Here is a 14612-nt window from a genome sequence, read left to right on the forward strand (position 1 = left end):
CTGCAGAAATGAGGTGTAAGTAAAACCTCAAAGCCTTGCAAGTGTTTTCTGTAAGCCAAGGCATCGATCTGGAGGACTGTGGATCCATAGAGCTGAGTTTGCCTGGCTTCTGTGGTGACTCAGATGGTAAACAATCTCTGCATAGCAGAAGACCCGGGTTCAACCCCTAAATGAGGAAGATCCCAAGAGGTGGGCGGGGCAGTCCACTCCAGTATTCGTGCCTGGAGAATCCCATGGACAGAGGAGGCTGGTGGTCCACGGGGTTGCAAAGAGTCAGACATGAGTTTGTGACTAACAGTTTAACTTTACAGGCAGGTTAATTAAGGGTCTTGGGCTGTGGGAGACTCCAAGCTTCAGTTGCTTGAAGTCCTGAGAGTCAGAACCAGTCACCATCAGCATCCCTTACATTCAAGCTGGTCTGGTAAACATATAGCTATCTATTCTTGATATAGATATAGATATCAATTCTTCTTCATATTCTTTCCCCTTATCAGTTCAATTCAATCACTCAGTCATGTCTGACTCTTTGCAGCCCCATGGACTGTAGCACACCAGGCCTCCCTGTCTATCAGTAACTCCCGGAGGTTACCCAAACTCGTGTCAACTGAATCAGTGATGCCATCCAACCATCTCATCCTCTGTGGTCCACTTCTCCTCCTGCCCTCAATCTTTCTCAGCATCAGGGTCTTTTCAAATGAGTCAGCTCTTCACATCAGGTGGCCAAAGCATTGGAGTTTCAGCTTCAACATCAGTCTTTCCAATGATCACTCAGGTCTGATCTCGTTTAGGATGGACTGGTTGGATCCCCTTGCAGTCCAAGGGACTCCCGAGTCTACTCCAACACCACAGATCAAAATTTTCCATTCTTCAGCAGTCAGCTTTCTTCACAGTCCAACACTCCCATCCATACATGACCACTGGAAAAACCATAGCCTTAACAAGACAGACCATTGTTAGCAAACTAACATCTCTGCTTTTTAATATACTGTTTAGATTGGTAATAACATTTCTTCCAAGGAGTAACTGTCTTTTAATTTCATGGCTGCAGTCACCATCTGCAGTGATTTTGGAGCCCCCAAAATAAAGTCAGCCACTGTTTCCCCATCTATTTGCCATGAAGTGATGGGACCAGATGCCATGATCTTAGTTTTCTGAATGTTGAGCTTTAAGCCAACATTTTCACTCTCCTGTCTCACTTTCATCAGGAGAATCTTTAGTTCTTCTTCACTTTCTGCCATAAGGATTGTGCCATCTCCTTTGCTGATATTTCTCCCAGCAATTTTGAATCTAGCTTGTGCTTCATCCAGCCCGGTATTTCTCATGATGTATTCTCCATAGAAGTTAATAAAGCAGGGTGACAATATATAGCCTTGATATGCTCCTTTCCCGATTTGGAACCAGTCTGTTGTTCCATGTCTGGTTCTGACTGTTGCTTCTTGACTGCATAAAAACAGATTTCTCAAGAGGCAGGTCAGGTGGTCTGGTATTCCTATCTTTTGGGAATTTTCCACAGTTTATTGTGACCCACACAGTCAAAGGATTTGGCATAATCTGTAAAGCAGAAATAGATATTTTTTCTGGAACTCTCTTGCTCTTTCGATGATCCAGTGGATGGTGGCAATTTGATCCCTGGTTTCTCTGCCTTTTCTAAAACCAGCTTGAAGATCTGGAATTTCACAGTTCACGTATTAGTCAAGCCTGGCTTGGAGAATTTTGAGCATTATTTTGCTAGTGTATGAGATAAGTGCAATTGTGCTGTAGTTTGAGCATTCTTTGGCATTGCCTTTCTTTGGGATTGGAATGAAAACTGACCTTTTCCAGTCCTGTGGCCACTGCTGAGCTTTCCAAATTTCCTGACAGATTGAGTGCAGCACTTTCACAGCTTCATCTTTTAGGATCTGAAATAGCTCAACTGAAATTCCATCACCTCTACTAGCTTTGTTTGTAGTGATGTCTCCTACGGCCTACTTGACTTCAAATTCCAGGATGTCTGGCTCTAAATGAGTGATCACACCATCATGACTGTCTGGTCCATGAAGATCTTTTTTGCACAGTTCTGCTGTGTTTTCTTGCCACCCCTTCTTAATATCTTCTGCTTCTGTTAGGTCCATACCATTGATGTCCTTTACTGAGCCCATCTCTGCATGAAATATTCTCCTAAGCATGTTTTAAGGTTGCTATTGCAGGGAATGGCCACAAGGGGTCAGGACTTTTTCATGCCCAGTTTTGATTGCCTTGAATGTGAAAACTTTCACGTTTTAACTCAAGACTGTAATTCAATATGGAATGTATCTGAAGAAACACCCAAAAGCTTGTGTGTTTTTTCTGAACATTCTTATTTATTTATTGTAATAATTTTTTTAGTTTACTGGCAGATCCATGTTGCATGTGGGGTTTTTAGTTCCCCGACCAAGTGTCGAACCCTCGCCCCCTGCATCTGAAAAACAGGATCTTAACCACTGGACTGCAGGGAATTCCCCCTAAGCTTTATTTTTTTAAAGTAACCTTCATTTCATATTGTAGTAACATTGATATACCATGTGTTGTTGGTGGCAGGTGAACCGAATGTATTTTCTATTTTGTTGTTCAGTTGCCGAGTCAGGTCTTTTTGTAGGAGCATTCCCTTTTCTACAGGCCTTGTTATACTGGTTAGACATCTATTTGTATAAACATAAGTGTTCGTAAATGTAAATATCTAGGTACATGGATATGTAAATTTCCAGATAGAGATATAAATATCTAGGTACATAGATATACAAATGTCTATATGCATAGAAATGTACATTCTAGGTACATAGATGTATAAATACCTAGCTTCATAGAGACATAAATATCTATATGCCTAGGCATATAAATATGTATGTAGATATAGACATAACTATCTATGTATATACAGATATAAATATCTATTATAGATACATATAGGCATAGATATCTATATACACAGACTTGTAAATATCTGTATACACGGAGGAGGGTTACATAGTGGACAATGAAGGAGACCACCTTATATACAAAATAAATGATACAGATAGTGGCACTTATAAGAGCATACTAGGAGAGAGAAACATAAACAATTTCAAACAAAGAGAACAGAGCTAAACAAGATGCATGTGACTAGCTTTTATATGATGGCAATAAACCAACAAGTCCACAGGGGGTCAGTAGCTGATGGCAAAGTCTGGAAGTGTGAGATGGTAAAAACAAGTTAAATGTTTCATCTTTGTTTACAAAGTATACCTTATAAATGTTTGGATTCATAGTTGTTACCTCCTTAAGTACTTATCATCCTATGTATCCTCATATGCCCATATCCAACCTGTTTCAACTCATATCAAGCATAACTCCAACTTGTTGCAACTCTAGTTAGTCAATTGTTGCAGTTTCATGAAAAAGACACATTGTGATTCTTTTGTATAGACCAGTAATGGTTAGGATTTCTGTCTAATTTTTTTTTTTTTAGGGTCCTTAGAGATCATTTACAATTTCAACTCTTCTCCCTGCTTCACCTTGTTCTGATTCAATTGACATTGGAAAAGTTATGGAAAGAGTGTTTAATATAATCTGAACTCACCAGGTATCTACTGTTTTGTGTACATAAAGATCTGAGAAGTAGACTTCGATGGATGTAAAAATAAATATTGTGGATATAGAACATAATTAGAAATTGTGAGAGTCATTTGACCAGGGAGCAATCACAATGGATCCACTTCATCTCCCACAGCCATGAGGACAAGTTCATCTAGGTAATAATATCAGCAACTGAAGAGTTAAAGTGTTATCACTGTGAAAAATGATTATGAAAAGAAATCTATGGAATGTTTTCATAGATAGAACACAACTTTCCAAGAGGCTTTAAATTTCAGGTGAATGTTTTATTATTTGAAATCTTGAGTGGATTACAGACTCTGTAAGTTTTACAGACTGTTCAAAGTTACATTCTCTTCCATCCCGGACTGAATCCATTACCTTTTGGTTCATGCATTTGTGACAGACTTATTCAGCTTAGAGACAATCTGTGTTGGAGAGTGTTCTAAACCAATGTGTGCGTACCAGCGGCAGGTCTGACAAGAAACATTTACTCTCATGTTGTAGTTGCTGTTCAGTTGCTAAGTTTCATCTGACTCTTTGTGACCCCATGGACTGCAGCACGCCAGGAATCCCTGTACGTCACCAACTCCCGTAGCTTGCTCAAATTCATGACAGTTGAGTCAGTGATGCCATCCAGCCATCTCTTCCTCTGTCATCCCCTTCTCCATTTGCCTTCAAACTTTCCCAGCATCAGGGTCTTTTCCAGTGGGTCGTCTCTTCACATCAGGGGGCCAAAGGATTGCAGCTTTGGTTTCAGCGTCAGTCCTTCCTATGAATGTTCAGGACTGATTTCCTTTAGGATTGACTGGTTTGATCTCCTTGTAGACCCAGGGACTCTCAAGAGTCTTCTCTAGCACCACAGTTCATAAGCATCAGTTCTTCAGTGCTCTGCCTTCTTTGTGGTCCTACTCTCACGTCCGTGCATGACTACTGCAAAAACCAGTAGCTTTTCTCTGACATATGGGATATCAAATTTGTTTTTACATGTTGCCTGCTATATTTAGGCTCTTGGTTCATACTTGATGTACCCATGTAGTGTTGTATTTAAATCCAGTTTGACTCTTCCAGAAAATTGCAGATGAAGGTAATCTTCCAAACTCATCCTATGAGGCCCCCATCACCCTAATTCCAAAACCAGACAAAGATGCCACACAGACACAAAAAAACTACAGGCCAATATCACTGATGAACATAGATGCAAAAATCCTTAACAAAATTCTAGCAAACAGAATCCAACAACATATTAAAAAAATCATACACCATGACCAAGTGGGCTTTATACCAGGAATGCAAGAATTCTTTAATATCCGCAAATCAATCAATGTAATACACCACATTAGCAAATTGAAAGATAAAAACTATATGATTATCTCAATAGATGCAGAGAAAGCCTTTGACAAAATTCAACACCCATTTATGATTAAAACTCTCCAGAAAGCAGGATTAGAAGGAACATACCTCAACATAATAAAAGCTATATATGACAAACCCACAGCAAGCATCACCCTCAATGGTGAAAAATTGGAAGCATTTCCCCTGAAATCAGGAACAAGACAAGGGTGCCCACTCTCACCACTACTATTCAAGATAGTGTTGGAAGTTTTGGCCACAGCAATCAGAGCAGAAAAAGAAGTAAAAGGAATCCAGATAGGAAAAGAAGTGAAACCCTCGCTGTTTGCAGATGACATGATCCTCTACATAGAAGACTCTTCCAGAAAATTACTAGAGCTAATCAATGAATATAGTAAATTTGCAGGATATAAAATTAACACACAGAAATCCCTTGCATTCCTATATACTAACAATGAAAAAACAGAAAGAGAAATTAAGGAAACAATACCATTCACCATTGCAACAAAAAGAATAAAATCCTTAGGAGTATATCTACCTAAAGAAACAAAAGACCTATACATAGAAAACTATAAAACACTGATGAAAGAAATCAAAGAGGACACAAACAGATGGAGAAACAGATCGTGTTCATGGATTGGAAGAATCATTATTGTCAAAATGGCTATTCTACCCAAAGCAATCTACAGATTCAATGCAATCCCTATCAAGCTACCAACAGTATTTTTCACAGAACTAGAACAAATAATTTCACAATTTGTATGGAAATACAAAAAAACCTCGAATAGCCAAAGAAATCTTAAGAAAGAAGAATGGAACTGGAGGAATCAACCTGCCTGACTTCAGACTCTACTACAAAGCCACAGTCATCAAGACAGTATGGTACTGGCACAAAGACAGAAATATAGATCAATGGAACAGAGTAGAAAGCCCAGAGATAAATCCACGAACCTATGGACACCTTATCTTCGACAAAGGAGGCAAGGATATACAATGGAAAAAAGACAACCTCTTTAACAAGTGGTGCTGGGAAAACTGGTCAACCACTTGTAAAAGAATGAAACTCGAACACTTTCTAACACCATACACAAAAATAAACTCAAAATGGACTAAAGATCTAAATGTAAGACCAGAAACTATAAAACTCCTAGAGAAGAACATAGGCAAAACCCTCTCTGACATAAATCTCAGCAAGATCTTCTATGACCCACCTCCCAGAATATTGGAAATAAAAGCAAAACTAAATAAATGGGACCTAATGAAACTTAGAAGCTTCTGCACTACAAAGGAAACTATAAGTAAGGTGAAAAGACAGGCCTCAGATTGGGAGAAAATAATAGCAAATGAAGAAAGAGATAAAGGATTAATCTCAAAAATATACAAGCAACTCCTGCAGCTCAATTCCAGAGAAATAAATGACCCAATCAAAAAATGGACCAAAGAACTAAACAGACATTTCTCCAAAGAAGACATACAGATAGCTAACAAACACATGAAAAGATGCTCAACATCACTCATTATGAGAGAAATGCAAATCAAAACCACAATGAGGTACCATTACACGCCAGTCAGGATGGCTGCTATCCAAAAGTCTACAAACGATAAATGCTGGAGAGGGTGTGGAGAAAAGGGAACCCTCTTACACTGTTGGTGGGAATGCAAACTAGTACAGCCACTATGGAACACAGCGTGGAGATTTCTTAAAAAACTGAAAATAGAACTGCCATATGACTGAAAGGTTGTTGCTGAACGATAAGACGCGGGATTCTTGGCCTCCGGAGGAGACAAATTCAATCCGGGGCCAGAGACGAGGCTGGATCGCTCAGAGCTTTTGTGTAATAAAGTTTTATTAAAGTATAAAGGAGATAGAGAAAGCTTCTGACATAGGCATCAGAAGGGGGCAAAAGAGAACCCCCCTCCTAGTCTTTAGCTGTATGTTATATAGTCACAGTCTGTTAATGAAAAGAAAGGAATGTCATAAAATCTAGAATGGCACCAGATAATTCATCCCAGGCCATAAAACTATTGACTTGCATCTTGTACCAACAAATAGTTTCGTTTACATAGATTAGGGGAACAATACCTGAATAAGTAAGTTAGGCCCTTTGGGGGAACCAACTTGAAGATGGAGTCTGGGGTTCATTAACATAGCTTAAGACAACATTTCCATACGAAAAAGAAATGTATTGGTTAACTCAAGGTTTGAGAGTTGTTAGCTTTAGGTGAGACCAGGTGTCATGGCAACACAGAATGTTAAGAGAAACCTCCTTTTAAATTTGTATAGAGAAGGAAAACCAGATCGCTGGTTTGTTCTTTCCTGCCGGTTAAGAGAGAGAAAAATGTCTGGCACTTACAGCCTCTTTCCTCCATTTGGAGACCCCTGGCCTTCCTGCCTGTTACCCTCTCATGACCCAGCAATCCCACTTCTGGGCATACACACTGAGGAAACCAGATCTGAAAGAGACACGTGCACCCCAATGTTCATCGCAGCACTGTTTATAATAGCCAGGACATGGAAGCAACCTACATGCCCATCAGCAGATGAATGAATAAGGAAGCTGTGGTACATATACACCATGGAATATTACTCAGCCGTTAAAAAGAATTCATTTGAATCAGTTCTAATGAGATGGATGAAACTGGAGCCCATTATACAGAGTGAAGTAAGCCAGAAAGACAAAGAACATTACAGCATACTAGCACATATATATGGAATTTAGAAAGATGGTAACAATGGCCCTATATGCAAAACAGAAAAAGAGACACAGATGTACAGAACAGACTTTTGAACTCTGTGGGAGAAAGTGAGGGTGGGATGTTTTGAAAGAACAGCATGTATATTATCTATGTTGAAACAGATCACCAGCCCAGGTGGAATGCATGAGACAAGTGCTCGGGCCAAGTGCACTGGGAGGACCCAGAGGAGTCGGGTGAAGAGGGAGGTGGGAAGGGGGATCGGAAAGGGGAATATGTGTAACTCTATGGCTGATTCATGTCAATGTATGCCAAAACCCACTGAAATGTTGTGAAGTAATTAGCCTCCAATTAAAGAAAAATTAAAAACAAAATCCAGTTTGAAACAGAGCTTTGTTTGAAGAACGCTTTGCCCACCAGCAGCGTTCTATTCTCACTAGCACCTCTTACCTTGGTGTGACATCTCAAAACTCAGAAACTCTTACATGTTATGTGAATATCAATTTCATCTTAGCAGAGTTTAAACAGAGAAGTGACAAAATCAGGGTGCCTATTTTATCAGGTTTCTCCAGGCAGAAAATTGAAGCTTGATGTGGTTCAGTTGCTCATTCATGTCCAACTCTTTGCAACCCCATGCATTGCAGCATGCTGGGGTTCCCTGTCCTTCACCATCTACCAGAGTTTGCTCAAACTCATGTTCATTATGTTGGTGATGCTCTCCAATCATTTCGTCCTCTGTCATCTCATCCCCTTCTCCTCCTGCCCTCAGTCTTTGAAACTGAAACTGTTAGAAGGCAGAGTTCATACAGCTTATGGGCTCCTTGACTCAATTATTTTTGCAACAATTTTCTTATGTATTTTTTCAAGTGTGACCTTTCATTCATATAATAGCAAATAACAGAATTAGAAGAAACCAATTTGAAACAATGGATTGTTTCTACCTTGACAATCTGAACACAAAGGAACCAGTGGGAGCCGCAAAGATGTGGAGGCCAAGCTTTTAAGAATATTTTAGGTTGGCAAATGCTAACTAGTATGCTTTCCATTTCAACAGTTCTTCTTCTGATAAAGAATATCCTTTTCTAGAAGGCTTCCAGTGTGGCTGCCTCCTGCTGGAAGCATGGGAGAAGGAATCAGGGCACTGTCTGTCTGTCTTTACAAGACACTGGACTCAACTCTAAGAAATCCCTGGATCTTCCCTGGATCCTGACCACCACATGGCCAAAGATACTGATCACAGTTTGGTTTTGCCTGTTAAAGTGTTTAATGACAAAGATTCTTTCGGTTTCCTGACATGGGTGACAGGTGGGGCCCAGTGATGATTTTTTCTTTGAGAAACTTACTTGCTAGTTCCCACCTGAGGGTGAGGCCCCTGTCCAAAGATGAGAGACCTGTGCCTCCAGGGAGAGCAAATTTATGCTAGTTTAATCCTGACCAAGTTCTGTCTGCATGGTAGTCTAGGAGTTTCCGTGTTTGCTTAGATGGTAAAGAATCTGCATGCAGTGCAGGAGACCTGGGTTCATCTCTGGATCGGGAAGATCCCCTGGAGAAGGGAATGGCAACTGAACCCAGTATGCTTGCCTGCAGAATCCCATGGACAGAGGAGGCTGGAGGGCTACAGACCATGTGGTCACAAACAGTCAGACATGTCTGAAGGATGAATACTTTGACTTTTCAATGCTGACTGCACTGATTATGTTTAGACAAGACTGCTTGCTTTCTGCAATGAGAATATTGACACCTGACCATGTTCTGTGTGCTCGAGGACGTGGAGACCTGGGTGTGGACTGGGCCTGGCCTCCGTCCTGGAAAACTCCGTGCCTGTGTCTGAAAGTCAGTGCTCAGAGGTCTGGGGTCTGGAGCTGAGGTGGGCTTCTCTAGATAATATGCCCTGCTCTGAGAGGGGTTCCATGGCCATCGCAGGGGTCAGTGCTGCAGTAGGGGTCGTAGTCTTTCCTCCTGCCAGGCTCACCTGCCCTGAGGCTCATGGAGACTCCTCAGGTGTGCTAGTTGATAATTATTCCAGTTTTTCAGTGCATTCAGTTTGAGTAGGGAGGCAGGTTCACGTGGTTCATTGATTCCAGGGTACAAGGATCAGGCAAAAAATCAACGGGCAGCAGGTGAGGTTGCTATGTGATCGCCTTCCCGTCGGCCGTCCCTGCTCAGCAGACACCAGACCTGCCCCCCGTCTTCTAGCCCCGCGCCTGGTGTGTTTTCTCAACACCTCAGTGGGAAAACAAAGAACGGAGCCTGCTGGAACCAAGGCAGTGTGTTCAACATTATCGTGAGAGCTGTCAAAACCGTTAGTATCAGACAGAACCAAAGGGCAGGAGAGGAGGACTTCTCTGGGATGAGAGAAGCTTTCAGGAACTCAGGAGGTTCCAAGAACCCAGTCGTTTCCGCCTTTGGGGCCCAGCCATCAGGGACCTGGTGTCCTAACCAAGAGTCATGCAGCCGCAGATGCAGGGCTTTGGGACTCTGTGGGTCTCACCCCGTCCACACGGGTCTGGATCCTGTGCCCAGAGACCCCGTGTCTGCTCTTCACCTCTGTGTGCATTGCCCCTTGGAGATCGCCAACATCTGAATTGAGGGTGTTGCCTGACTAACCTGTGGTCTTTCTCTTCTCTTCATCTTGGGACATTCACATGAGGTCAGGCACCTTTGAATGGGTTGCTGCTCTGTGTTCTGTTGGGTGAAAACCTCTGGCGGTGTCATATTAACATCATAGTGTATCACAGAACTAATCTGCAGGGTCGCCGCTGTCTGGGGTCCCCTAGATGGATTTTCTGTAATTTAATTTTCATTTTCTATTGGAGTCAGGTTGATTTCCATTGTTTTATTGGTTTTAGCTGTACAGAAACTTAATTTGGTTTTACATAGAAGTGAATCTATTCTTTTTCCATTTTTCCCCTCATATAGATTATTACAGTCTCTTTAGTAGAGTTCCCTGTTCTTTTCACTAGGTCCTCTTTGCTTTTCAATTTGTTAGATCTTAGTGTGTATATAAATCCTAAAGTCTTTATCCCTTCTTTCCTTCGTTTGATACACATAATTTGATTTTCGCAGGCTGTGGAGTCCGTTTTGTACATTATGTCATTGGTATGAATTTATAGGCTACCCCTGTAAGTGATATCTCATGATATTGTCTTTCTGTCTCTGAGTTTCCTCACTTGGGGTGATGATTTCTTCGAACACCATACTGCTGACAGCATCCTTGTTTCACTCTGTTTTACCGTTGAGTGGCGTTGCCGTTATAGCTGTTCCGTCTTGTCTTCACTTTTCTTCCACTGGGCCTTTTGCTGGATTCCAGGTCTTGCCTATTGAAGGAGTGCTGCCCTGAAAATCAAGGTGCACGTGTCATTTTGAATGGTGATTTTCTGTGGACCTGCGCTTTCCTTTATAGCTCAGTTGGTTAAGAACCCACCTGCAATGCAGGAGACCCCAGTTTGATTCCTGGAACTGGAAGATCCGCTGCAGAAGGGACTGGATACCCACTCCAGTATTCTCGGGCTTTCTTTGTGGCTCAGCTGGCAAAGAATCTGCCTGCAATGCGGGAAACCTGGGCTTGATCCCTGTGTTGGGAAGATCCCCTGGAGAAGGGAAAGGCTACCCACTCCAGTGTTCTGGCCTAGAGAATTCCATGGACCGTATAGTCCATAGTGTTGCAAAGTGTTGAACACGACAGAGTGACTTTCACTTCACATTCTCTGGACCAGGCCCATGAGTGGGAGTGCAGGGTCATAGGATACCTCTGTGTCTTGTATTTCTTGGAAGCTCCATGCTGTTTTCCATAGTGCCTTCACCGTTTACATTCCCAAAAAGATTGTAGGAGGATTTCATTTTCCGTATATTCTTTGCAGATGTTTTATTTTATTTATTTATTTAATCTTTATTCTTTGTAGATTATTTTGATGATGGCCACTGTGAGCAGCGTGAGGTGATACCTTAGTGTAGTTTGATTGGCATTGATTTAGTAATTATTGGTGTGGACTATCTATCCATGTGCTTTTATTATTTTATACTTGGTGAGTACAATTTATCTCTTGAAACTGGCCTCTTGAAACTTGGCCCTGTTTGGAATTTTTTTCTGATGAAATACCCCAGGACATTTCTTGAGGGCAGATGTCATTTAAAGCCCCGTCAAACTGGTGACTATTGAGAGCCCTTCAGCACCTGTTTTATGGCTTCCCTGCTCACTCGGTGGTAAAAGAATCCACCTGCAATGCAGCAGACTTTCAGGAGACCTGGGCTCGTTCCCTGGGTTGGGAAGATTCCCTGAAGAAGGAAACGGCAAACCACTCAAGTATTCTTGCGTGGAGAATCCCATGGGCATCGGACATCCTTTGTCCACGTTGGCTACAGTACATGGGATTGTAAAGAGTCAGACATGCCTGAGCAACTAAACAACAAAAACCGCACCAGTTTTGACATGTAAATATTGACCTGTACCAGCTAATGACTCCCCCCACCCCCTGCCACCTTTCCATTTTGGTAAGCCTAAGTTTCTGAGTCTGTGAATCTGTTTGCATTTGGTAATGATGCTCATTTGTATCCATTTTTAGATTCCACAGAAGTGATACTCTCTTTATCTTTCCCTTTCTCAGTTATTTCCCTTAGTTTGATCACCTCTAGTTTCTTCCCTGTACCTGGAAATGGCATTATTTCATCCTTCTTTATGTCTGAGCCGTATTGCATTGTGTATATGTGCCTCATTTTCTGTATCCATTCGTCTGTCCTTGTACACTTAAGTTGCTTCCCTGTCTTGGCTATTGTACCTAGTGCTGCCATGATCTTTGGAGTGCAGGCGTCTTTTAAAAGTTTGCTTTTTTTCTGGATCTACTCCTAGGTATTCGATTTCTGGATCACTGGGTACTTCTGTGCTTAGTTTTTAAAAGAACCTCCATAATGTTCTACCTAATGAATGTACCAATTTACATTCCCACCAACAGTGTACGAGGATTTCTTTCTTTCCACACCCTCTGCAGAATTTATTGTTGTAGGTTTTTGATGTGGTCATTCTGACCAACTTGAGGTGATACCTCATGGTATATCTGATTTGCCTTTCTCAAAGAACAAGTGATGCTGAGCATCTTTTCATGTCCTTTTATCACCGACTCTATGACCTCTTTAGAGAAACATGCATTTAGACCTTTGGCTGATTTTTTTTTTTTTGGTGAGTTTTTTTTTTTTTTTTTTAATTGAGCTGTACTAATAATTTGTATGTGTTGAAGAGAAAGTTCTTGTGAAAGCAACCCTGAATATTCACTGGAAGGACTGTAGCTCCAATCTTTTAGCCACCTGATGCAAAGAGTTGACTCATTGGAAAAGACCCTGATGCTGGGAAAGATTGAGGACAGGAGGAGAAGTGGGCAGCAGAGGATGAGATGGTTGGATGGCTTTGCCCACTCAATAGACATGAGTTTGAGCAAACTCCCAGACATAGTCAGAGACAGAGAGGCCTGGCATGCTGCAGTCCATGGGGTCACAAAGAGTCAGCAAGACTTAGCAACTGAACAGCCAGAAAAACCTGAATCCTCCTGAATGTTAACTGCCTAGCAATTCAGCTGGCATTTAATATTCAGTTGTCCAGTATGAAAAGACAAAAAGATATGACACTGAAAGATGAACTCCCTTGGTTGGTAGGTGCTCAATATCCTACTGGAGAAGAGTGAAGAAATAAATCCAGAAGGAATATAAAGGCTAAGTCAAAACGGAAACAGTTGTGGGTCTGTCTGGTGGCATAAGTAAAATCTGATGCTATAAAGAGCAATATTGCATAGGAACGTGGAATGTTAGGTCTATGAATCCAGGTAAGTTAGAAGTGATCAAGAAGAAGATAGCAAGAGTGAACATTGACATTTGAGGAATAAGTGAACTAAGATGTGTGGGTTAGGGTTAGGGTTAGAATGTGGTTCACTGGGAAGGGAATGGCAAACCACTTCAGTATTCTTGCCTTGAGAACCCCATAAACAGTGTGAAAAGGCAAAAAGTTAAGACATTGAAAGTTGAACTCCCCAGGTGGATGGGTGCCCAATATATTACTGGAGATTTGTGGAGAAATACCTCTGGAAAGAATGAAGGAATGGAGCCAAAGCAAAAACAACACCCAGTTGTGAATGGGACTGGTGATAGAAGCAAAGTTTGATGCTATAAATAGCAATATTGCATAGGAACCTGGTATGTTAAGTCCATGAATCAAGTGAAATTGGTAGTGGTCAAACAGGAGATGACAAGAGTGAACATCAACATTCTAGGAATCAGCAAACTAAGGTGGACTGAAATGGGTGAATTGAACGCAGATGAGCAATTATATCTACTACTGTGGGCAGGAATCCCTTAGAAGACGTGGAGGAGCCATCATAGTCAACAAACAAGTGTGAGATGCAGTCATTGGATGCAATCTCAAAATCAACAGAATGATCCCTGTTCGTTTCCAAGACAAACCATTCAATGTCACAGTAATCCAAGTGTATGGCCCAACCAGTAATGCTGAAGAAGCTGAAGTTGAACAGTTCTATGAATATCTCCATGACCTTCTAGAACTAACACCCACAAAGGTGTTCTTTTCATTAAAGGGGACTGGAATATAAAAGTAGGAAGTCAAGAAACACCTGGAGTAACAGGCAAATTTGGCTTTGTTGTACAGAATGCAACAGGACAAAGGCTAATAGAGTTTTGCCAAGAAAACGCACTGGTCATAGCAAACACCCTCTTCCAACAACACAAGAGCAGACTCTACACATGGACATCAACAGATGGACGACACCGAAATCAGGTTGATTATATTCCTTGCAGCCAAAGATGGAGAAGCTCTATACAGTCAGCAAAAACAAGACCAGGAGCCAACTAGGGCTCAGATCATGAACTCCTTATTGCCAAATTCAGAGTGAAATGGAAGAAAATAGGGAAAACCACTAGATCATTCATGTATGACCTAAATCAAATCCCTTATGACTATACAGTGGAAGAGAGAAATA

This window comes from Muntiacus reevesi, chromosome 2 (assembly GCF_963930625.1).
Source record: "Muntiacus reevesi chromosome 2, mMunRee1.1, whole genome shotgun sequence".
In the NCBI taxonomy this organism is placed as follows: Eukaryota; Metazoa; Chordata; class Mammalia; order Artiodactyla; family Cervidae; genus Muntiacus; species Muntiacus reevesi.